Source organism: Prenolepis imparis, unplaced genomic scaffold (assembly GCF_030444845.1).
Source record: "Prenolepis imparis isolate NDT839.2.m4 unplaced genomic scaffold, iyPreImpa1.0 SCAF_11, whole genome shotgun sequence".
In the NCBI taxonomy this organism is placed as follows: domain Eukaryota; kingdom Metazoa; phylum Arthropoda; class Insecta; order Hymenoptera; family Formicidae; genus Prenolepis; species Prenolepis imparis.
Genome location: NW_028141169.1, coordinates 13,399,868 through 13,425,680, shown reverse-complemented (window position 1 = coordinate 13,425,680; position 25,813 = coordinate 13,399,868). Strand labels below are relative to the sequence as shown.

The 25,813-nt window shown below is 30.8% G+C and overlaps 1 pseudogene; it reads left to right on the top strand.

Moving 5' to 3' along the window:
* The first annotated feature begins 160 nt into the window (after nt 1–160).
* LOC145942973 (putative cytochrome P450 6a13) lies at nt 161–24,745 on the top strand (annotated as a pseudogene).
* The last annotated feature ends 1,068 nt before the right edge of the window (nt 24,746–25,813 follow it).

Here is a 25,813-nt window from a genome sequence, read left to right as displayed (position 1 = left end):
ATAGTAAAAATAATGATTTATTTTTCAGACTTAATAAGATCTTTCTTATCATTTGTAAAATTGATATATTGACAAATAAATTAGAATTATTTAAAATTTCGATTTTTTTAGAGACATGTCAATTTCGTCATTTTATATGTGAGTAACGGGATTTTTAGTAATGAGTAAGATGATGAAAGGTCAAATCACAATAAATCTTTATAAAAGAAAAATACGCCAAGTATATAAAAAAAATTTGATATTATATACTGTGCAGTTTAAGTGCGCGAATTGCGGTGTAGTGCGCGGACGCGAGTGCGAGAGAGACAGTACGAGAGAGACAGAATCGAACGACACAAAAGAATATTTGAAACGGCACTATATTTACAGTTAATGTACAGAGATTGATACACGGCGATTGCGAGAAGTGCAATCGTTGCGCGATGCTTATTTATCAGCCGGAAGTGCGATATGACAAAAGAGACTTGTTTGCGAACTGCGATCTATCGGTACGAACGACGTCAAGACGAGTGAGAGCGATCGGCGCTAAACGGGCAGCTTTATCCTTCCGACCTTCGAGAAAGTACCAAAATGAGATCATCAATTTTGTTCTCGTGACGGAGCGATAAAGGACTCTCTCGCAAGCCGGAGGACAAAGCTGTTTGTTTTCCGCGCGTTTGTTTTCTCGCGATGATTCGAGCGGCCGGTGTTTCGAGCGAGCGATGTTTGACGACGCGCTAGAGCGAGAGCGCGCGATGTTTGACGACGCGCTAGAGCGAGCGCGTGCGGGCTTGCGCCGACGCACAGGCCGGCAGCTCGGATTTATTAGCCGTCGCGCTGTACATGATCGCCGGAATTGCATATTCATTGAGATAGCAAATTATGCACGCCTACCCACACACACACACACACACACACACACACACACACACACACACACACACACACACACACACACACACACACACACACACACACACACACACACACACACACACACACACACACACACACACACACACACACACACACACACACACACACACACACACACATTTGCGCAATATACAAAAATTCTTTTGTAAAAATTTTTTCTAGCAAAAGTATTTTTTAAAAAGACACTTCACGCACACAAAGTAATATTTAAAAATAAACATACACATAAAATCAAAATTTAAAAATAAAGTTTATAAATATATTTAGAAATATGCATAACTCAAAAATAAATATAAAATTGTAGTCGATAGGATGTCGATAGGAGAGATATGTATATTCTATTGAAACTCTTAACTCTTTCTAATTCTCAGAAATCGTATAAACTCTTTATTAATGTTACTCTTGTAAATTCTCAGAGAGAGAGACGCGCTCGACCGAGCGGTCGCCGTTTATAAACACTCATTGTCAGTTAAAACGCTTATCCTTTCAAATGAAGCCAATCACGGCATGGCACATTTCGTCAAAGGTATACAATAAAATCGAGGCAACGGACAGATAAGCATACACGAAAACACGACAATGATCCGACACGAAAATAATAACATAATACATATACTGGTGACTTATTCCACGGACATCTCACTACATCAAATACCGCTAACAAAATCAAAGTTATTTAGCCAAGTATAAATAATGTATTAATTTTTGTAAATAATTATCTAATATAAAATTTATTACCGAATCACTTTGTATTTTTAAGAATGATGTTATTATCTATATAATCAAATCGATTTAGACCCGGTATTGAAAAGATTAATGTGATGAACAAATAAACTTTTTCTTGTTCGGACAAACAAAAAAACTTCTTAGAAATTTGAAGGATTTCTCAGGTATCTCATACCAGCCGTTATGTATGCCCTTAGCATAATGGGATAAGGAGATGACATATAAAATAACAGTAGTAGGTAGTTCAATTTATTTAAAGCTTTTCCATTTTACTTATTTTTTCAGACTTACTAAAATCTTTCTCAATATTTGTAGAAATTAAAAAATTGATAAAGAAGATCGAATTTTTTTTTTAGGTTTCTTAATAACGTTCATTTTCGTCATCTGCAGTAGATTTGCAGCAGATTTCATGCGAAGTAATGTCATTAGACTGCTTGCGTATTATGTAATGTTTTTATAATATTTTATATAAAATCTTATCTGCGTAGAGACAGTCAGTAGCATTTATGCAAGTATTTGTAAAAGCAAACTCATTTTCCTTGCTATATAATCTCGATATTGATACTAATTTAATAAAAATAAAATTAAATTAATAAATTGTTTCAAATTTTTTGAAAAATGTTTGGAGTTTCGCGGATGACATTTTTCAAAAAACTCGATAGAATTTATTAAGTTGTGCTAGAAAATGTATCGAAGTCTACGGAGGAATTTTTGAACAGCTTTTGTAAAGTTTTAAGCAGAATAATGAACATTAAACATTTATTTTAATTTATGTCTTTTTACGAAAGCAACTTTTATCCTTTATAATTCTGAAACCATTCGGATTCGGACATATATTTATTAGATATTTTCAATTTATTTTTATATACTAAAGTCGCTATACCAAATTTGGCACTGAGTTCAGAGACACACTTTATATAACGTTTTGAATGTAGTTTTCTCTTAAAGAAACTTTCTTTTTTTTAAAAACGAAAAGATTTCTTAAAAATTCGAAGGGTCTCTCAGGTAATAAACACCGTTTCGTATATATATATTTTATTATGTCTTTGACATAATAAGATAGCGTTATGGGGATGATAATAAATCAACAACTTTAAGGTTTGTACTGTTTTCTAAATTTCTACAATGAAGTAAAAATGATGATTTATTTTTCAGACTCACTAACAATAAAATCTTTTCCATCATTTGTGTAAAATTGAAATATTGACAAATAAATTAGAATTATTTAAAATTGCGATTTTTTTAGAGACGAATTTTATCATCCGCGTTCCATATGTGAGTAACATAACTTTGAGTAATGGGTAAAATGATGAAAGGTCAAATTAAGTTAGAATAAAAAATTAATTCAGTTGGAAATAATTTAAAATAAAAAATAATTATATAGGTCAGGGTTAGAATAAAAATCCAATAAAATGGATTATTCTTATAGATAAAAAATACATTGTCAAATATTTTCTACATTATTTTGTTATAGCTTTCAAGAAATGTCAGCCAATCATACGATACTGTACATAACGTTTCGAATGTAATTTTCTCTTAAAGAAACTTTCTCTTTTTTAAAAACGAAAAGATTTCTTAGAAATTCGAAGGTCTCTCAGGTAATAAACACCGTTTCGTATATATATTTTATTATGTTCTTGACATATTCTTCTTGATCTATTCTTGGTAAAGTTTTAATATTCGCTAAGTATTTTTTTATTCTTTTTTGTATATATCTATTAAAAATCTCAAAGTTTTACTTGAATTTTTTTTAGCAATCTGTGTATACATAGCAGTGGAATTTGCCAACTTTGTTAAAAAATTAAAATGGATTATTAAATCAATTATTTTTATTAAAATGGTTTATTATAAAATGGTTTATTAAAGCAATTGATATACAGTGATATTCGTCTACTGTAGATGAAAAAAAAACAAATAATTAGGTATAATAATTATTTTGTCTTATTTTATATAATAATAGCATATATGTCAAAGTTTATTATTTATTTAACACGTGTTATTTCTCTCACATGTATTTAACGATATTCCCGATAGCTATAAAATATATATACATATATGCATGAAAAACTATGAGAGAATTTGAAACTGATGCTTTTTTGTTTGCTACATCAAGACAAATTTGTTTGTCTAGCATTACTGGCTGAATTAAGATTAAATATGTTTTTATTTTAGAATCTGAAACCGTAATATATTCTGCTATTTTGCAACTATTTTTCTTTTTTTTTTAAAGCGCATATTTGAACGAAAAGTGTGTTCTTTTCTAGTTTTCTAATTTCTTTTTTCTTTTGTACGCATGACATCATGCGAAAATTTTATAGTTGGAAAAACCCCAAGACCTTTAGGTATTCAGGTAGTGATTTCAGACTAAGGTAAAAACAAGAGTGTGAAAACATCTGTAATGTACATAAAATACAGGTACTTGTGCTCTTTGCAATCAGTAGAGATATAAGAATAATATATTGCAGTAGATTGATTTGCTTTCAAAGCAGGAAATTAATTACGCAAATAGTTTGTAGCAAGTTACTTTAATTTATATTATTTTCTTGTATTTCCAACGCACCGGCTCTTATTAGCATATTCCTTTAATCCTTTATTCGAATATAACTGAGCCTATTATTATATTATTATATATTATTATATTATATTATTATATTATTATATTATATTATATAATTTTATATTTTGAATTTTATATTTTATATTCTCTTAAAACATTGATATTTTGAGAAATGCTTTAATTAAGTATTGTGCATTTTTAAAAATGTAATAAAAATATGTTATAAAAATTAAAATAATAATTTTATAAATAATATGTTATAATGCTTTATCGGCGATTAATATTTTTTGACAGAAATCAGCTGATAGCTGTCATAAATATTAATCGAGTTTAAGGAATTATAATATACATTATTTAAAACATTATTATTTTAAATGTTATAATATATATACTTATTTTAAAAATTAATTAGCAAATTAACGTTTTAATCAGCTGATTTCTGTAACAAAAATATTAATCGAGGATAAGGTATTACAACATATTATTCACAACATAATGCTATTTTAATTTTATAGTTTGCTGAATTTGCCCGATAAACGTTTAAACTTGAAAAGATTAAGGACTCTATAAAGAGTAATAGAACATTTTCTGTTCTAGGCATTATAGAAGAGATTTTTAAAAGATTTCTTCAAAACCTACAAAATGAGATGACAGAAAATGTTCTGGGGTTTATAGAGGCCTTAACCTTTTCAAGTTTAAACGTTCTTTTAAAGATCTCTACAAGACGAACTTTTAACGATCTTTTAAAGATTTCTTCAAGACAAACAAAATGAGTCCTCAGAAAATGTTCTACGACTTACACAAACCTTACTTTTTGAATTCAAAGTTTAAACGTTTTTTGCGAAAATTAAGGCCTGTGTAAGTCGTAAAACATTTTATTTGAACGTGTTTTAAAAGTCTCTTCAAAGTATTAAATTTTAAATCAAATTCTAAAAGAAAATTCTTTATGTAAAATATTATTATTTTATTATTTTGTAACATATTTTCATTTTAAAATGTATTTAGCAAATTGACGCTATAATAAGATGATTTCTGTCAAAAAATATTAAACAGGTTAAAACAAATGTTATATATAAATATCAAGCTTTTTATATCAAATCAATACATGGCGCGCGCGTAGCGCGCGCTTGTTAGATCGAAAAGTTTGTACGCTGGTATGCTGATGGTACCATCATAATGTGCAGTCAATGTAATGTTAAAATATATGAAAGAATAATTTTTGGCTCGCTTTAAACAATTGAAAATTAAAATTTTTAAACCGCGGATCCCATACAGTGCGGAATCATTTTACGTATATTAAATCAAAAAGTTTGTACGCTGGTATGCTGATGGTACCATCATAATGTGCAGTCAATGTAATGTTAAAATATATGAAAGAATAATTTTTGGCTTGCTTTAAACAATTGAAAATTAAAATTGTTTAACCGCGGATCCCATACGGCGCGGATTCATTTTACGTATATTAGACCAAAAAATTTGTACGCTGGTATGCTGATGGTACCATCATAATGTGCAGTCAATGTAATGTTAAAATATATGAAAGAATAATTTTTGGCTTGCTTTAAACAATTGAAAATTAAAATTGTTTAACCGCGGATCCCATACGGCGCGGATTCATTTTACGTATATTAGACCAAAAAATTTGTACGCTGGTATGCTGATGGTACCATCATAATGTGCAGTCAATGTAATGTTAAAATATATGAAAGAATAATTTTTGGCTCGCTTTAAACAAATGAGAATTATAATTTTTAAACCGCGGATCCCATACGTCGCGGATTCATTTTACGTATATTAAATCAAAAAGTTTGTACGCTGGTATGCTGATGGTACCATCATAATGTGCATATAATCTACAGTTGAAATATATACAAGAATAATTTTTGGCTCGCTTTAAACAATTGAAAATTAAAATTTTTAAACCGCGGATCCCATACGGCGCGGATTCATTTTATGTATATTAGATCAAAAAGTTTGTACGCTGGTATGCTGATGGTACCATCATAATGTGCATATAATGTACAGTTAAAATATATATAATATTAATTTTTGGCTCACTTTAAACGATTGAAAATTAAAATTTTTAAACCGCGGATCCCATACGGCGCGGATTCATTTTACGTATATTAAATCAAAAAGTTTGTACGCTGGTATGCTGATGGTACCATCATAATGTGCAGTCAATGTAATGTTAAAATATATGAAAGAATAATTTTTGGCTCGCTTTAAACAATTGAAAATTAAAATTTTTAAACCGCTGATCCCATACGACGCGGATTCATTTTACGTATATTAGACAAAAAAATTTGTACGCTGGTATGCTGATGGTACCATCATAATGTGCGGTCAATGTAATGTTAAAATATATGAAAGAATAATTTTTGGCTCGCTTTAAACAATCGAAAATTAAAATTCTTAAACCGCGGATTCCATACGGCGCGGATTCATTTTACGTATATTAGATCAAAAAGTTTGTACGCTGGTATGCTGATGGTACCATCATAATGTGCAGTCAATGTAATGTTAAAATATATGAAAGAATAATTTTTGGCTCGCTTTAAACAAATGAGAATTATAATTTTTAAACCGCGGATCCCATACGTCGCGGATTCATTTTACGTATATTAAATCAAAAAGTTTGTACGCTGGTATGCTGATGGTACCATCATAATGTGCATATAATCTACAGTTGAAATATATACAAGAATAATTTTTGGCTCGCTTTAAACAATTGAAAATTAAAATTTTTAAACCGCGGATCCCATACGGCGCGGATTCATTTTATGTATATTAGATCAAAAAGTTTGTACGCTGGTATGCTGATGGTACCATCATAATGTGCATATAATGTACAGTTAAAATATATACAAGATTAAATTTTGGCTCGCTTTAAACAATTGAAAATTAAAATTTTTAAACCGCGGATCCCATACGGCGCGGATTCATTTTACGTATATTAAATCAAAAAGTTTGTACGCTGGTATGCTGATGGTACCATCATAATGTGCAGTCAATGTAATGTTAAAATATATGAAAGAATAATTTTTGGCTCGCTTTAAACAAATGAAAATTAAAATTCTTAAACCGCGGATTCCATACGGCGCGGATTCATTTTACGTATATTAGATCAAAAAGTTTGTACGCTGGTATGCTGATGGTACCATCATAATGTGCAGTCAATGTAATGTTAAACATATGAAAGAATAATTTTTGGCTCGCTTTAAACAAATGAGAATTATAATTTTTAAACCGCGGATCCCATACGTCGCGGATTCACTTTACGTATATTAGATCAAAAAGTTTGTACGCTGGTATGCTGATGGTACCATCATAATGTGCATATAATCTACAGTTGAAATATATACAAGAATAATTTTTGGCTCGCTTTAAACAATTGAAATTTAAAATTTTTAAACCGCGGATCCCATACGGCGCGTATTCATTTTATGTATATTAGATCAAAAAGTTTGTACGCTGGTATGCTGATGGTACCATCATAATGTGCATATAATGTACAGTTAAAATATATACAAGATTAATTTTTGGCTCGCTTTAAACAATTGAAAATTAAAATTTTTAAACCGCGGATCCCATACGGCGCGGATTCATTTTACGTATATTAAATCAAATAGTTTGTACGCTGGTATGCTGATGGTACCATCATAATGTGCAGTTAATGTAATGTTAAAATATATGAAAGAATAATTTTTGGCTCGCTTTAAACAATTGACAATTAAAATTTTTAAACCGCGGAACCCATACGGCGCGGATTCATTTTACGTATATTAGACCAAAAAATTTGTACGCTGGTATGCTGATGGTACCATCATAATGTGCAGTCAATGTAATGTTAAAATATATGAAAGAATAATTTCTGGCTCGCTTTAAACAATTGAAAATTAAAATCTTTAAACCGCGGATCCCATACGGCGCGGATTCATTTTACGTATATTAGACCAAAAAATTTGTACGCTGGTATGCTGATGGTACCATCATAATGTGCAGTCAATGTAATGTTAAAATATATGAAAGAATAATTTTTGGCTCGCTTTAAACAAATGAAAATTAAAATTCTTAAACCGCGGATTCCATACGGCGCGGATTCATTTTACGTATATTAGATCAAAAAGTTTGTACGCTGGTATGCTGATGGTACCATCATAATGTGCAGTCAATGTAATGTTAAACATATGAAAGAATAATTTTTGGCTCGCTTTAAACAAATGAGAATTATAATTTTTAAACCGCGGATCCCATACGTCGCGGATTCACTTTACGTATATTAGATCAAAAAGTTTGTACGCTGGTATGCTAATGGTACCATCATAATGTGCATATAATCTACAGTTGAAATATATACAAGAATAATTTTTGGCTCGCTTTAAACAATTGAAATTTAAAATTTTTAAACCGCGGATCCCATACGGCGCGTATTCATTTTATGTATATTAGATCAAAAAGTTTGTACGCTGGTATGCTGATGGTACCATCATAATGTGCATATAATGTACAGTTAAAATATATACAAGATTAATTTTTGGCTCGCTTTAAACAATTGAAAATTAAAATTTTTAAACCGCGGATCCCATACGGCGCGGATTCATTTTACGTATATTAAATCAAATAGTTTGTACGCTGGTATGCTGATGGTACCATCATAATGTGCAGTTAATGTAATGTTAAAATATATGAAAGAATAATTTTTGGCTCGCTTTAAACAATTGACAATTAAAATTTTTAAACCGCGGAACCCATACGGCGCGGATTCATTTTACGTATATTAGACCAAAAAATTTGTACGCTGGTATGCTGATGGTACCATCATAATGTGCAGTCAATGTAATGTTAAAATATATGAAAGAATAATTTTTGGCTCGCTTTAAACAATTGAAAATTAAAATTTTTAAACCGCGGATCCCATAGAGTGCGGAATCATTTTACGTATATTAAATCAAAAAGTTTGTACGCTGGTATGCTGATGGTACCATCATAATGTGCAGTCAATGTAATGTTAAAATATATGAAAGAATAATTTTTGGCTTGCTTTAAACAATTGAAAATTAAAATTGTTTAACCGCGGATCCCATACGGCGCGGATTCATTTTACGTATATTAGACCAAAAAATTTGTACGCTGGTATGCTGATGGTACCATCATAATGTGCAGTCAATGTAATGTTAAAATATATGAAAGAATAATTTTTGGCTCGCTTTAAACAAATGAGAATTATAATTTTTAAACCGCGGATCCCATACGTCGCGGATTCATTTTACGTATATTAAATCAAAAAGTTTGTACGCTGGTATGCTGATGGTACCATCATAATGTGCATATAATCTACAGTTGAAATATATACAAGAATAATTTTTGGCTCGCTTTAAACAATTGAAAATTAAAATTTTTAAACCGCGGATCCCATACGGCGCGGATTCATTTTATGTATATTAGATCAAAAAGTTTGTACGCTGGTATGCTGATGGTACCATCATAATGTGCATATAATGTACAGTTAAAATATATATAATATTAATTTTTGGCTCACTTTAAACCATTGAAAATTAAAATTTTTAAACCGCGGATCCCATACGGCGCGGATTCATTTTACGTATATTAAATCAAAAAGTTTGTACGCTGGTATGCTGATGGTACCATCATAATGTGCAGTCAATGTAATGTTAAAATATATGAAAGAATAATTTTTGGCTCGCTTCAAACAATTGAAAATTAAAATTTTTAAACCGCTGATCCCATACGGCGCGGATTCATTTTACGTATATTAGACAAAAAAATTTGTACGCTGGTATGCTGATGGTACCATCATAATGTGCGGTCAATGTAATGTTAAAATATATGAAAGAATAATTTTTGGCTCGCTTTAAACAATCGAAAATTAAAATTCTTAAACCGCGGATTCCATACGGCGCGGATTCATTTTACGTATATTAGATCAAAAAGTTTGTACGCTGGTATGCTGATGGTACCATCATAATGTGCAGTCAATGTAATGTTAAAATATATGAAAGAATAATTTTTGGCTCGCTTTAAACAAATGAGAATTATAATTTTTAAACCGCGGATCCCATACGTCGCGGATTCATTTTACGTATATTAAATCAAAAAGTTTGTACGCTGGTATGCTGATGGTACCATCATAATGTGCAGTCAATGTAATGTTAAAATATATGAAAGAATAATTTTTGGCTTGCTTTAAACAATTGAAAATTAAAATTGTTTAACCGCGGATCCCATACGGCGCGGATTCATTTTACGTATATTAGACCAAAAAATTTGTACGCTGGTATGCTGATGGTACCATCATAATGTGCAGTCAATGTAATGTTAAAATATATGAAAGAATAATTTTTGGCTCGCTTTAAACAAATGAGAATTATAATTTTTAAACCGCGGATCCCATACGTCGCGGATTCATTTTACGTATATTAAATCAAAAAGTTTGTACGCTGGTATGCTGATGGTACCATCATAATGTGCATATAATCTACAGTTGAAATATATACAAGAATAATTTTTGGCTCGCTTTAAACAATTGAAAATTAAAATTTTTAAACCGCGGATCCCATACGGCGCGGATTCATTTTATGTATATTAGATCAAAAAGTTTGTACGCTGGTATGCTGATGGTACCATCATAATGTGCATATAATGTACAGTTAAAATATATATAATATTAATTTTTGGCTCACTTTAAACGATTGAAAATTAAAATTTTTAAACCGCGGATCCCATACGGCGCGGATTCATTTTACGTATATTAAATCAAAAAGTTTGTACGCTGGTATGCTGATGGTACCATCATAATGTGCAGTCAATGTAATGTTAAAATATATGAAAGAATAATTTTTGGCTCGCTTTAAACAATTGAAAATTAAAATTTTTAAACCGCTGATCCCATACGGCGCGGATTCATTTTACGTATATTAGACAAAAAAATTTGTACGCTGGTATGCTGATGGTACCATCATAATGTGCGGTCAATGTAATGTTAAAATATATGAAAGAATAATTTTTGGCTCGCTTTAAACAATCGAAAATTAAAATTCTTAAACCGCGGATTCCATACGGCGCGGATTCATTTTACGTATATTAGATCAAAAAGTTTGTACGCTGGTATGCTGATGGTACCATCATAATGTGCAGTCAATGTAATGTTAAAATATATGAAAGAATAATTTTTGGCTCGCTTTAAACAAATGAGAATTATAATTTTTAAACCGCGGATCCCATACAGTGCGGAATCATTTTACGTATATTAAATCAAAAAGTTTGTTCGCTGGTATGCTGATGGTACCATCATAATGTGCGGTCAATGTAATATTAAAATATATGAAAGAATAATTTTTGGCTCGCTTTGAACGAATGAAAATTAAAATTCTTAAACCGCGGATTCCATACGGCGCGGATTCATTTTACGTATATTAGATCAAAAAGTTTGTAAGCTGGTATGCTGATGGTACCATCATAATGTGCAGTCAATGTAATGTTAAAATATATGAAAGAATAATTTTTGGCTCGCTTTAAACAAATGAGAATTATAATTTTTAAACCGCGGATCCCATGCGTCGCGGATTCACTTTACGTATATTAGATCAAAAAGTCTGTACGCTGGTATGCTGATGGTACCATCATAATGTGCAGTCAATGTAATGTTAAAATATATGAAAGAATAATTTCTGGCTCGCTTTAAACAATTGAAAATTAAAATCTTTAAACCGCGGATCCCATACGGCGCGGATTCATTTTACGTATATTAGACCAAAAAATTTGTACGCTGGTATGCTGATGGTACCATCATAATGTGCAGTCAATGTAATGTTAAAATATATGAAAGAATAATTTTTGGCTCGCTTTAAACAAATAAAAATTAAAATTCTTAAACCGCGGATTCCATACGGCGCGGATTCATTTTACGTATATTAGATCAAAAAGTTTGTACGCTGGTATGCTGATGGTACCATCATAATGTGCAGTCAATGTAATGTTAAACATATGAAAGAATAATTTTTGGCTCGCTTTAAACAAATGAGAATTATAATTTTTAAACCGCGGATCCCATACGTCGCGGATTCACTTTACGTATATTAGATCAAAAAGTTTGTACGCTGGTATGCTAATGGTACCATCATAATGTGCATATAATCTACAGTTGAAATATATTTAAGAATAATTTTTGGCTCGCTTTAAACAATTGAAATTTAAAATTTTTAAACCGCGGATCCCATACGGCGCGTATTCATTTTATGTATATTAGATCAAAAAGTTTGTACGCTGGTATGCTGATGGTACCATCATAATGTGCATATAATGTACAGTTAAAATATATACAAGATTAATTTTTGGCTCGCTTTAAACAATTGAAAATTAAAATTTTTAAACCGCGGATCCCATACGGCGCGGATTCATTTTACGTATATTAAATCAAATAGTTTGTACGCTGGTATGCTGATGGTACCATCATAATGTGCAGTTAATGTAATGTTAAAATATATGAAAGAATAATTTTTGGCTCGCTTTAAACAATTGACAATTAAAATTTTTAAACCGCGGAACCCATACGGCGCGGAATCATTTTACGTATATTAAATCAAAAAGTTTGTACGCTGGTATGCTGATGGTACCATCATAATGTGCAGTCAATGTAATGTTAAAATATATGAAAGAATAATTTTTGGCTTGCTTTAAACAATTGAAAATTAAAATTGTTTAACCGCGGATCCCATACGGCGCGGATTCATTTTACGTATATTAGACCAAAAAATTTGTACGCTGGTATGCTGATGGTACCATCATAATGTGCAGTCAATGTAATGTTAAAATATATGAAAGAATAATTTTTGGCTCGCTTTAAACAAATGAGAATTATAATTTTTAAACCGCGGATCCCATACGTCGCGGATTCATTTTACGTATATTAAATCAAAAAGTTTGTACGCTGGTATGCTGATGGTACCATCATAATGTGCATATAATCTACAGTTGAAATATATACAAGAATAATTTTTGGCTCGCTTTAAACAATTGAAAATTAAAATTTTTAAACCGCGGATCCCATACGGCGCGGATTCATTTTATGTATATTAGATCAAAAAGTTTGTACGCTGGTATGCTGATGGTACCATCATAATGTGCATATAATGTACAGTTAAAATATATATAATATTAATTTTTGGCTCACTTTAAACGATTGAAAATTAAAATTTTTAAACCGCGGATCCCATACGGCGCGGATTCATTTTACGTATATTAAATCAAAAAGTTTGTACGCTGGTATGCTGATGGTACCATCATAATGTGCAGTCAATGTAATGTTAAAATATATGAAAGAATAATTTTTGGCTCGCTTTAAACAATTGAAAATTAAAATTTTTAAACCGCTGATCCCATACGGCGCGGATTCATTTTACGTATATTAGACAAAAAAATTTGTACGCTGGTATGCTGATGGTACCATCATAATGTGCGGTCAATGTAATGTTAAAATATATGAAAGAATAATTTTTGGCTCGCTTTAAACAATCGAAAATTAAAATTCTTAAACCGCGGATTCCATACGGCGCGGATTCATTTTACGTATATTAGATCAAAAAGTTTGTACGCTGGTATGCTGATGGTACCATCATAATGTGCAGTCAATGTAATGTTAAAATATATGAAAGAATAATTTTTGGCTCGCTTTAAACAAATGAGAATTATAATTTTTAAACCGCGGATCCCATACGTCGCGGATTCATTTTACGTATATTAAATCAAAAAGTTTGTACGCTGGTATGCTGATGGTACCATCATAATGTGCATATAATCTACAGTTGAAATATATACAAGAATAATTTTTGGCTCGCTTTGAACAATTGAAAATTAAAATTTTTAAACCGCGGATCCCATACGGCGCGGATTCATTTTATGTATATTAGATCAAAAAGTTTGTACGCTGGTATGCTGATGGTACCATCATAATGTGCATATAATGTACAGTTAAAATATATACAAGATTAAATTTTGGCTCGCTTTAAACAATTGAAAATTAAAATTTTTAAACCGCGGATCCCATACGGCGCGGATTCATTTTACGTATATTAAATCAAAAAGTTTGTACGCTGGTATGCTGATGGTACCATCATAATGTGCAGTCAATGTAATGTTAAAATATATGAAAGAATAATTTTTGGCTCGCTTTAAACAAATGAAAATTAAAATTCTTAAACCGCGGATTCCATACGGCGCGGATTCATTTTACGTATATTAGATCAAAAAGTTTGTACGCTGGTATGCTGATGGTACCATCATAATGTGCAGTCAATGTAATGTTAAACATATGAAAGAATAATTTTTGGCTCGCTTTAAACAAATGAGAATTATAATTTTTAAACCGCGGATCCCATACGTCGCGGATTCACTTTACGTATATTAGATCAAAAAGTTTGTACGCTGGTATGCTGATGGTACCATCATAATGTGCATATAATCTACAGTTGAAATATATACAAGAATAATTTTTGGCTCGCTTTAAACAATTGAAATTTAAAATTTTTAAACCGCGGATCCCATACGGCGCGTATTCATTTTATGTATATTAGATCAAAAAGTTTGTACGCTGGTATGCTGATGGTACCATCATAATGTGCAGTCAATGTAATGTTAAAATATATGAAAGAATAATTTCTGGCTCGCTTTAAACAATTGAAAATTAAAATCTTTAAACCGCGGATCCCATACGGCGCGGATTCATTTTACGTATATTAGACCAAAAAATTTGTACGCTGGTATGCTGATGGTACCATCATAATGTGCAGTCAATGTAATGTTAAAATATATGAAAGAATAATTTTTGGCTCGCTTTAAACAAATGAAAATTAAAATTCTTAAACCGCGGATTCCATACGGCGCGGATTCATTTTACGTATATTAGATCAAAAAGTTTGTACGCTGGTATGCTGATGGTACCATCATAATGTGCAGTCAATGTAATGTTAAACATATGAAAGAATAATTTTTGGCTCGCTTTAAACAAATGAGAATTATAATTTTTAAACCGCGGATCCCATACGTCGCGGATTCACTTTACGTATATTAGATCAAAAAGTTTGTACGCTGGTATGCTAATGGTACCATCATAATGTGCATATAATCTACAGTTGAAATATATACAAGAATAATTTTTGGCTCGCTTTAAACAATTGAAATTTAAAATTTTTAAACCGCGGATCCCATACGGCGCGTATTCATTTTATGTATATTAGATCAAAAAGTTTGTACGCTGGTATGCTGATGGTACCATCATAATGTGCATATAATGTACAGTTAAAATATATACAAGATTAATTTTTGGCTCGCTTTAAACAATTGAAAATTAAAATTTTTAAACCGCGGATCCCATACGGCGCGGATTCATTTTACGTATATTAAATCAAATAGTTTGTACGCTGGTATGCTGATGGTACCATCATAATGTGCAGTTAATGTAATGTTAAAATATATGAAAGAATAATTTTTGGCTCGCTTTAAACAATTGACAATTAAAATTTTTAAACCGCGGAACCCATACGGCGCGGATTCATTTTACGTATATTAGACCAAAAAATTTGTACGCTGGTATGCTGATGGTACCATCATAATGTGCGGTCAATGTAATGTTAAAATATATGAAAGAATAATTTTTGGCTCGCTTTAAACAATCGAAAATTAAAATTCTTAAACCGCGGATTCCATACGGCGCGGATTCATTTTACGTATATTAGATCAAAAAGTTTGTACGCTGGTATGCTGATGGTACCATCATAATGTGCAGTCAATGTAATGTTAAAATATATGAAAGAATAATTTTTGGCTCGCTTTAAACAAATGAGAATTATAATTTTTAAACCGCGGATCCCATACGTCGCGGATTCATTTTACGTATATTAAATCAAAAAGTTTGTACGCTGGTATGCTGATGGTACCATCATAATGTGCATATAATCTACAGTTGAAATATATACAAGAATAATTTTTGGCTCGCTTTGAACAATTGAAAATTAAAATTGTTTAACCGCGGATCCCATACGGCGCGGATTCATTTTACGTATATTAGACCAAAAAATTTGTACGCTGGTATGCTGATGGTACCATCATAATGTGCAGTCAATGTAATGTTAAAATATATGAAAGAATAATTTTTGGCTCGTTTTAAACAAATGAGAATTATAATTTTTAAACCGCGGATCCCATACGTCGCGGATTCATTTTACGTATATTAAATCAAAAAGTTTGTACGCTGGTATGCTGATGGTACCATCATAATGTGCATATAATCTACAGTTGAAATATTTACAAGAATAATTTTTGGCTCGCTTTAAACAATTGAAAATTAAAATTTTTAAACCGCGGATCCCATACGGCGCGGATTCATTTTATGTATATTAGATCAAAAAGTTTGTACGCTGGTATGCTGATGGTACCATCATAATGTGCATATAATGTACAGTTAAAATATATATAAGATTAATTTTTGGCTCGCTTTAAACGATTGAAAATTAAAATTTTTAAACCGCGGATCCCATACGGCGCGGATTCATTTTACGTATATTAAATCAAAAAGTTTATACGCTGGTATGCTGATGGTACCATCATAATGTGCAGTCAATGTAATGTTAAAATATATGAAAGAATAATTTTTGGCTCGCTTTAAACAATTGAAAATTAAAATTTTTAAACCGCGGATCCCATACGGCGCGGATTCATTTTACGTATATTAGACCAAAAAATTTGTACGCTGGTATGCTGATGGTACCATCATAATGTGCGGTCAATGTAATGTTAAAATATATGAAAGAATAATTTTTGGCTCGCTTTAAACAATTGAAAATTAAAATTTTTAAATCGCGGATCCCTTACGGCGCGGATTCATTTTACGTATATTAGACCAAAAAATTTGTACGCTGGTATGCTGATGGTACCATCATAATGTGCAGTCAATGTAATGTTAAAATATATGAAAGAATAATTTTTGGCTCGCTTTAAACAATTGAAAATTAAAATTTTTAAACCGCGGATCCCATACAGTGCGGAATCATTTTACGTATATTAAATCAAAAAGTTTGTACGCTGGTATGCTGATGGTACCATCATAATGTGCGGTCAATGTAATATTAAAATATATGAAAGAATAATTTTTGGCTCGCTTTGAACGAATGAAAATTAAAATTCTTAAACCGCGGATTCCATACGGCGCGGATTCATTTTACGTATATTAGATCAAAAAGTTTGTAAGCTGGTATGCTGATGGTACCATCATAATGTGCAGTCAATGTAATGTTAAAATATATGAAAGAATAATTTTTGGCTCGCTTTAAACAAATGAGAATTATAATTTTTAAACCGCGGATCCCATGCGTCGCGGATTCACTTTACGTATATTAGATCAAAAAGTCTGTACGCTGGTATGCTGATGGTACCATCATAATGTGCAGTCAATGTAATGTTAAAATATATGAAAGAATAATTTCTGGCTCGCTTTAAACAATTGAAAATTAAAATCTTTAAACCGCGGATCCCATACGGCGCGGATTCATTTTACGTATATTAGACCAAAAAATTTGTACGCTGGTATGCTGATGGTACCATCATAATGTGCAGTCAATGTAATGTTAAAATATATGAAAGAATAATTTTTGGCTCGCTTTAAACAAATGAAAATTAAAATTCTTAAACCGCGGATTCCATACGGCGCGGATTCATTTTACGTATATTAGATCAAAAAGTTTGTACGCTGGTATGCTGATGGTACCATCATAATGTGCAGTCAATGTAATGTTAAACATATGAAAGAATAATTTTTGGCTCGCTTTAAACAAATGAGAATTATAATTTTTAAACCGCGGATCCCATACGTCGCGGATTCACTTTACGTATATTAGATCAAAAAGTTTGTACGCTGGTATGCTAATGGTACCATCATAATGTGCATATAATCTACAGTTGAAATATATACAAGAATAATTTTTGGCTCGCTTTAAACAATTGAAATTTAAAATTTTTAAACCGCGGATCCCATACGGCGCGTATTCATTTTATGTATATTAGATCAAAAAGTTTGTACGCTGGTATGCTGATGGTACCATCATAATGTGCATATAATGTACAGTTAAAATATATACAAGATTAATTTTTGGCTCGCTTTAAACAATTGAAAATTAAAATTTTTAAACCGCGGATCCCATACGGCGCGGATTCATTTTACGTATATTAAATCAAATAGTTTGTACGCTGGTATGCTGATGGTACCATCATAATGTGCAGTTAATGTAATGTTAAAATATATGAAAGAATAATTTTTGGCTCGCTTTAAACAATTGACAATTAAAATTTTTAAACCGCGGAACCCATACGGCGCGGATTCATTTTACGTATATTAGACCAAAAAATTTGTACGCTGGTATGCTGATGGTACCATCATAATGTGCAGTCAATGTAATGTTAAAATATATGAAAGAATAATTTTTGGCTCGCTTTAAACAATTGAAAATTAAAATTTTTAAACCGCGGATCCCATACGGCGCGGATTCATTTTATGTATATTAGATCAAAAAGTTTGTACGCTGGTATGCTGATGGTACCATCATAATGTGCATATAATGTACAGTTAAAATATATATAATATTAATTTTTGGCTCACTTTAAACGATTGAAAATTAAAATTTTTAAACCGCGGATCCCATACGGCGCGGATTCATTTTACGTATATTAAATCAAAAAGTTTGTACGCTGGTATGCTGATGGTACCATCATAATGTGCAGTCAATGTAATGTTAAAATATATGAAAGAATAATTTTTGGCTCGCTTTAAACAATTGAAAATTAAAATTTTTAAACCGCTGATCCCATACGGCGCGGATTCATTTTACGTATATTAGACAAAAAAATTTGTACGCTGGTATGCTGATGGTACCATCATAATGTGCGGTCAATGTAATGTTAAAATATATGAAAGAATAATTTTTGGCTCGCTTTAAACAATCGAAAATTAAAATTCTTAAACCGCGGATTCCATACGGCGCGGATTCATTTTACGTATATTAGATCAAAAAGTTTGTACGCTGGTATGCTGATGGTACCATCATAATGTGCAGTCAATGTAATGTTAAAATATATGAAAGAATAATTTTTGGCTCGCTTTAAACAAATGAGAATTATAATTTTTAAACCGCGGATCCCATACGTCGCGGATTCATTTTACGTATATTAAATCAAAAAGTTTGTACGCTGGTATGCTGATGGTACCATCATAATGTGCATATAATCTACAGTTGAAATATATACAAGAATAATTTTTGGCTCGCTTTGAACAATTGAAAATTAAAATTTTTAAACCGCGGATCCCATACGGCGCGGATTCATTTTATGTATATTAGATCAAAAAGTTTGTACGCTGGTATGCTGATGGTACCATCATAATGTGCATATAATGTACAGTTAAAATATATACAAGATTAAATTTTGGCTCGCTTTAAACAATTGAAAATTAAAATTTTTAAACCGCGGATCCCATACGGCGCGGATTCATTTTACGTATATTAAATCAAAAAGTTTGTACGCTGGTATGCTGATGGTACCATCATAATGTGCAGTCAATGTAATGTTAAAATATATGAAAGAATAATTTTTGGCTCGCTTTAAACAAATGAAAATTAAAATTCTTAAACCGCGGATTCCATACGGCGCGGATTCATTTTACGTATATTAGATCAAAAAGTTTGTACGCTGGTATGCTGATGGTACCATCATAATGTGCAGTCAATGTAATGTTAAACATATGAAAGAATAATTTTTGGCTCGCTTTAAACAAATGAGAATTATAATTTTTAAACCGCGGATCCCATACGTCGCGGATTCACTTTACGTATATTAGATCAAAAAGTTTGTACGCTGGTATGCTGATGGTACCATCATAATGTGCATATAATCTACAGTTGAAATATATACAAGAATAATTTTTGGCTCGCTTTAAACAATTGAAATTTAAAATTTTTAAACCGCGGATCCCATACGGCGCGTATTCATTTTATGTATATTAGATCAAAAAGTTTGTACGCTGGTATGCTGATGGTACCATCATAATGTGCATATAATGTACAGTTAAAATATATACAAGATTAATTTTTGGCTCGCTTTAAACAATTGAAAATTAAAATTTTTAAACCGCGGATCCCATACGGCGCGGATTCATTTTACGTATATTAAATCAAATAGTTTGTACGCTGGTATGCTGATGGTACCATCATAATGTGCAGTTAATGTAATGTTAAAATATATGAAAGAATAATTTTTGGCTCGCTTTAAACAATTGACAATTAAAATTTTTAAACCGCGGAACCCATACGGCGCGGATTCATTTTACGTATATTAGACCAAAAAATTTGTACGCTGGTATGCTGATGGTACCATCATAATGTGCAGTCAATGTAATGTTAAAATATATGAAAGAATAATTTTTGGCTCGCTTTAAACAATTGAAAATTAAAATTTTTAAACCGCGGATCCCATACAGTGCGGAATCATTTTACGTATATTAAATCAAAAAGTTTGTACGCTGGTATGCTGATGGTACCATCATAATGTGCAGTCAATGTAATGTTAAAATATATGAAAGAATAATTTTTGGCTTGCTTTAAACAATTGAAAATTAAAATTGTTTAACCGCGGATCCCATACGGCGCGGATTCATTTTACGTATATTAGACCAAAAAATTTGTACGCTGGTATGCTGATGGTACCATCATAATGTGCAGTCAATGTAATGTTAAAATATATGAAAGAATAATTTTTGGCTCGCTTTAAACAAATGAGAATTATAATTTTTAAACCGCGGATCCCATACGTCGCGGATTCATTTTACGTATATTAAATCAAAAAGTTTGTACGCTGGTATGCTGATGGTACCATCATAATGTGCATATAATCTACAGTTGAAATATATACAAGAATAATTTTTGGCTCGCTTTAAACAATTGAAAATTAAAATTTTTAAACCGCGGATCCCATACGGCGCGGATTCATTTTATGTATATTAGATCAAAAAGTTTGTACGCTGGTATGCTGATGGTACCATCATAATGTGCATATAATGTACAGTTAAAATATATATAATATTAATTTTTGGCTCACTTTAAACGATTGAAAATTAAAATTTTTAAACCGCGGATCCCATACGGCGCGGATTCATTTTACGTATATTAAATCAAAAAGTTTGTACGCTGGTATGCTGATGGTACCATCATAATGTGCAGTCAATGTAATGTTAAAATATATGAAAGAATAATTTTTGGCTCGCTTTAAACAATTGAAAATTAAAATTTTTAAACCGCTGATCCCATACGGCGCGGATTCATTTTACGTATATTAGACCAAAAAATTTGTACGCTGGTATGCTGATGGTACCATCATAATGTGCGGTCAATGTAATGTTAAAATATATGAAAGAATAATTTTTGGCTCGCTTTAAACAATCGAAAATTAAAATTCTTAAACCGCGGATTCCATACGGCGCGGATTCATTTTACGTATATTAGATCAAAAAGTTTGTACGCTGGTATGCTGATGGTACCATCATAATGTGCAGTCAATGTAATGTTAAAATATATGAAAGAATAATTTTTGGCTCGCTTTAAACAAATGAGAATTATAATTTTTAAACCGCGGATCCCATACGTCGCGGATTCATTTTACGTATATTAAATCAAAAAGTTTGTACGCTGGTATGCTGATGGTACCATCATAATGTGCATATAATCTACAGTTGAAATATATACAAGAATAATTTTTGGCTCGCTTTGAACAATTGAAAATTAAAATTTTTAAACCGCGGATCCCATACGGCGCGGATTCATTTTATGTATATTAGATCAAAAAGTTTGTACGCTGGTATGCTGATGGTACCATCATAATGTGCATATAATGTACAGTTAAAATATATACAAGATTAAATTTTGGCTCGCTTTAAACAATTGAAAATTAAAATTTTTAAACCGCGGATCCCATACGGCGCGGATTCATTTTACGTATATTAAATCAAAAAGTTTGTACGCTGGTATGCTGATGGTACCATCATAATGTGCAGTCAATGTAATGTTAAAATATATGAAAGAATAATTTTTGGCTCGCTTTAAACAATTGAAAATTAAAATCTTTAAACCGCGGATCCCATACGGCGCGGATTCATTTTACGTATATTAGACCAAAAAATTTGTACGCTGGTATGCTGATGGTACCATCATAATGTGCATATAATGTACAGTTGAAATATATACAAAATTAATTTTTGGCTCGCTTTAAACAATTGAAAATTAACATTTTTAAGCCGCGGATAAATTTTACTTTTGTTAGATTATAATAGTTGTACGCTAATATGCTTATGGTACTAAAATAATTTGCAAGCAATATACTATTGTAATATATAAACGATTAATTTTTGGCGCGCTTTAAACAATTGGAAATTAAAATGTTTATATCCCTTACGCTGCGGATTTATTTTACGTATATTAGATCAAAAAGTTTGTAGGCTGGTATGCTGATGGTACCATCAAAATGTGCAGACAACGTACTGATAAAATATATGAATGATTAATTTTTGGTTCCCTTTAAAATATTGAAAATTAATAATTTTAAACCGAGGACCCTATACGGCGCACTATTATCAGCTGATGTCTGTCAAAAAATATTAATCGAGTTTAATGTACTATAACATTTTATTTAAAACATATTATTTTATAATTTCTATTACATACTATTATTTTAAAATTTAATTAACAAATTAACGCTTTAATCCGCTGATTTCTATAAAAAAATATTAATCAAGTTGAAACAAACTTTATATAAAAATATCTTTTTTTTTATATAAAATCGAAGAATAGTGCGCGCATTGCGCGCACTTGTGTGTTGTTCTAGTAAATTAAAAAAGATGTTCTCTTTAATGTCGGAATGTGCCGATCATCTTGTACAATATGTAGACAAAATAACAAACAATAACGAGCCGATAGAATGTTGCGAATTGATGGGCAAGTATTCAGTAGATATAATCGGTAAGTGCGTTTTCGGCGTCGAGATGAACGCTTTCTCGGACGAAGGCGATGAATTTCGCAGTATGGGAAAATTAATTTTCGCAAAAACCTGGAAAAATTTTCTACGAGTTAAAATAAGGCAAACCATGCCATGGCTCTGTTCAATTATATCCTACCACGATCGGAGCTTACCACATTTTTCACACGCATTGTTATAAGCACCATGAACTATAGAGAAACGAATAATATCATTAGGAACGATTTCATTGATCTACTGAGCGAATTAAAAAAGCATCCAGATAAATTGGGTGATATCAGTAAGTGACGATTGTCTTTATGAATATTTTTTATCATACAAATTTTATAGACGGAAAAGTTTATGAATTTGTGCGGATATACAAAATATATTAATTATATATTAATATATAGTTAATTATATATTATTAATCTTTATATATATAGGTAAATTATTCACATAAATTTTAATATTCGACAAGAAATAGAATTATTCGTAAAAATAAAGTATTACATTTCAGAATTGACTGAAGGCTTGATAGCTTCGTAAGCATTTGTATTTTTCAAAGGTAGTTATGAAACTGCATTGACAGCCGTGAGCCATGCGCTCTATGAATTAGCATTAAATCAGAAAATACAAGACAAATTACGTGAAGAAATTGACGAAGAGTACACTAAGAATACGAGCAATTTAATATATGAGAATGTAAAAAAGATGAATTATTTGGACAAAGTTTTCAAAGATACGTCATTCGAAGAAGAAAGTCAATAAAAGAAAGATTATGTGCTGTTGTTTATCAACGCCATTAGAATATCAATAGTTTTATTGTTACTAAATTAATTTTTAATATATATATATTTATTTCCAAATAACATATAATATATATGTATATATTTCATAAATAACTCTTCAAATAGTTTTTCCTTTCACTGTTTTTGATATATGCAGAGTCTTTACGAAAATATCCGCCAGGGACAATGATTATCAGAAAATCAGCGTCAATTTATACTTTCGATGGTACCACAGTAAATATACCAAAAGGTCAGAGGATATGGATTTCGATTTTCGCGATTCATCGAGATCCGGATATTTTTCCGAAGCCAGATATTTTTGATCCAGAAAGGTTTGCTGACGAAGCAGTACAAACCAGACATGCGATGCATTATTTACCTTTTGGTGATGGACCAAGAAATTGCATTAAAGTGAAATGTGCAGATTTATTTCCATCAAATTCTATTCGTTTTGCTTTTACACAAAAATAATTTTAATCAAAAAATATTTCTTGTAATACATAATTATTTTTTATTTTTAGCTTATCGCTTCGCTATTTATCAGATAAAAATTATAATTATAAAGATACTACGAAACTATAAAGTCGAAACTTGTGATAAAACGCAAACATCCTACGTAAGTGAGTCTAAGAGTATATTAAGTCCAAAGGGTGGAATACATTTGAGACTAATTAAAATTAATCGGACTTAATTATAATTAATAAGTAAGTTAAATTATTAATTAAATCGTTTTGAAGTAACATTATGTAACGTTATAAATATAATAAATATTGATGCAATGGAAATAACACACAATGCTATTATTATTCTAATATATAGATATTTCCTTCATTTCCTTGTTTCTACATGAGAAAAGAAATCGAACTTATAAATTAAGATCAATTGATGAATTAAATTTCAGTTATTTTTAAATATATTCTATGATCAGATATTATTAAAAATTCCTTAGAATTAATTATATAAGATATTTACGGTTTTTTTTGCAATTTCGATTTTATAATTTCGCAATATCTTTGTGAGTCCAATCTTTATCTTATGAACATATGAAACAAACACTTAAAAATAATTAAAAATCTTTACTACAAAAAAGGACTCAACCTTCTCAAGTAAAAAAATTCTCAGTTTTTAAAAAAGAAAATAATGATCATCATTTAAGTGACAAAATTAAAATATTATAATATACAATGTTTAACATATGGCAAATCTTTAATAAAAGTCAAGTTTTTATTCGTCATTTTAATCGTTTCAATGCCGGGTCTAAATTGTTTTGACTATGCAGATGCATCATTCTTAAAAATACAAAGATAATTCTGTGATAAATTTTATATCAGATAATAATCTGCAAAATATACATTTATATTTGGTTAATTGTAATTTTTATAAATATTTAAAATAAAGAAAATACATTTTTTATGAAACATACGTTTTTATTTATTTGGCACATTTTTTGATATAATTATTTTGTAGAATTTTTTAGTTAACATTATTTTGTAGAACAGTTTTTTACAATAATTTAAAAATAATACTGTTTTCTATGTAACACTTTCACTTGGCGCCCTTTTTTTACCTTTTTTTAAAAAGGTAAGTTTTTTTATGTCGTGATTTACCTGGACCACGAAAGATTATTTTCAATCATTGTTGCAATTAGTCAACTGATTGTGGGATAGCTGCGGATGTACGAGCTGCTGCAATCAATTATCAATTACATTATCATCGCATTTAAGTACATTACATTAGTTGCTTATTCGGATGCAAAGCT